The sequence below is a fragment of the Cavia porcellus genome, unplaced genomic scaffold (assembly GCF_034190915.1).
Source record: "Cavia porcellus strain 051 isolate PalLab524CR breed Dunkin Hartley unplaced genomic scaffold, mCavPor4.1 scaffold_38, whole genome shotgun sequence".
In the NCBI taxonomy this organism is placed as follows: domain Eukaryota; kingdom Metazoa; phylum Chordata; class Mammalia; order Rodentia; family Caviidae; genus Cavia; species Cavia porcellus.
In genome coordinates this window covers 811356-813939 of record NW_026947521.1, presented here as the reverse complement: position 1 = coordinate 813939, position 2584 = coordinate 811356, and positions in this window count along the sequence as shown.

Here is a 2584-nt window from a genome sequence, read left to right as displayed (position 1 = left end):
GTTTGAGGCAAATGTTTTTTTCAGTGTTCTGTTTCATTACAATTAAGTGTATTACACTATTCAATATTCTCTTTCGAATGATTTTATAATGTTCTGTTTTTGATTTTGCTATACCTGATTGAAAGGACAACTATTATAAAGATAACAAGATATACTATGGTACCTATTACTGTTATCCTGGTATCCTGCCCGAAGTTCTATACCAATTTCACTACATTGTCTCGATTGGCTTTGTTTTGTCTTGTTCTGTTGTATTTTTACTACCTTCAAAATAAAATAAACATTCATTTGACTGAGTTCTATTTTGAGTTCCAGAATTATGGGATGTGTCAATAGATGATGTGAGGCAAACCAATCAATTTAATAAAACCAGATGCCCTGTTTTATATTTCAAGCATGTACATAAAACTCCACTTGGATCTGAAATTCATGTTAAAAAATAGAAATTATGAAACCTCCAGAAGAAAACAGTGACTATCGGTAGAATTTTAGGGTGAGGAATGCCTATTTACATTAGACCAAAGCTAGGACCCACAAAGGAAAATGTTGATGGTGACTCTGAGTTAACAAATCAATTTTTTTTAACAAATCACTTTCTATGTAATACTTTCTATGAGGCTCCAGAAAGCATGAGGTTTTTTTTTCAGAATTCATTTTCACTTAAGAATCTAAATACAAAAAAAAAGAATCTAAATGTCTCTAAAGGTCTGTCTGTTGAAGGATACACAGAGGAACAATAATCTTTAAAATACACTATTATGCAGGAAGTTTGGAAACACAGAAAATAGTGTATTTTAAATACTTTTCAGAGTAACAATTGGATTCATTGATTCTGAGACACTTCCATGGAAGTTGAAGGAAAATATATTGAACATACTTGAAGATATAACTAATGTATTATTTGGCAATGTTAGTCCTATGTTTCTGATTTTTTGGACATTACAAAGTGCTGGGTTGGGAAGGATTGTCATTGTTATTTGTTTTGTTTTTGTGTTTATTTGGATTTTGGTGTATTTGACACAAGGTTTTGCCATGTAGCCCAGGCTGGCTGGCTTGAACTCTGCATCTTCCCATTAGAGCTTCCAAGTCTGGGCACTACAGGTGCACGCCATTGGGACCTGGTTTGCAGTTGTTTTTTTAAAACTATACAACCTAAATGTTCAATACAAGATGCTAATAATCTTTTAAAAATATGACATTAAAATATTTTGACATGAAAAGAACATTTTTTAAATGAAAAAAGACTTTAAATTATGAGATGCATTATTTTTATAAAGCTATATGTTCATGTATATGGTTCTATGTACACACAAATCTAAATCTAACATTAATCGTGATTATCATTTGGCATATCTGTAGTTTCTAAAACTTCAACAATAAGCATGAATAACTCATGAGACGGGAATAAAAAGGAAAATAGTAGAATGGCTTACTGAAAACCAAAGCAAACACTGATCTAGTTTATTAAATGGTAGTTACTAAAACGAAGGAAAACTAAAGGTCACACACACGCTTACAAAACATAACTGCGATTTCAAATTATTTTCTGCCACCCTGTGGGGAATTCTACACACTGCAGAATGTAAATAAAGACAAAGTAGAACTTTGAAAAATCTCTAACTAAAGATGAAATTTCTTTCTTACACGGCCCAAGTTGTGGAACAAAAGCTCTGTTGATGTATCTTGATTTTTCTGGAAGCCCTTTAAAGAAACTGCTAGAAGAAAAACTATGCCTGACACAAATATGTGCTCGCCAACACGACAAGCACCATTCTATACCATTTTCTCTCCCAAAATGTCTATGTGGTAGGCATTATTTTTTCCCAATTTTATAAGCGAGGCGGTGAGTTTAGCCATCTGTCCACGCAGTGTGAATCTGGACAGCTGCTCCAAAGTCCTGCACTTGTAAACGAGTTAAACTTTTTCGTTTCCATTCTTTCCAAGCTGAGCACACCCGAGAATGCGGGACAGACCCAGCGGACGCGGCTTCAGAGCGGAAATCTAATGCTCCCAACCCGCTGCGGAGCGAGGAAAGCACAGAAGAAATCGGGAATCGAAACTTTCTGGCTGTTGATCTAACAATAACGAAATGTTTCAACTTGAACTCCGTATTCCTTCTTTTTATTCTACCCTTATTTTTAATCAAGTGTGATCCACAACTTAAATATGTAAAACTGACTCTCACCCAACTCTTTAAATAGTCCTTTATGGTCTAAGCGCCCCAACATTAAGGCTTGGGTATTCGCCCCCTCCTCATTTCGTCCGTCTTGTCACTCAGTTATTAAAATTACCAATAAAGACAAGCACAGGAGAAACAAAACCAACTTCGAGTGCCCTGAGAGCCCGAGTCCTCACAGAGAACAGCGGCGAGAACGCGCGTCACGCCCCCAGAGGAACTGCCAATGAGGCGTCAGCGCCGCGGACACGCCCAGAGGGACGCCAAGCGGCCGCCCGTACGCATGCGCTGGCATCCACCCGCGCGCCCCACGGGCGGGGCGACGCTGCGGGAAGGTGGAGCTGATCAGGAGGACGCCACGCCTCCGCTTCCGCCTGTTGCGGCGCCTTAGGGGCGGCCGGGATGTCG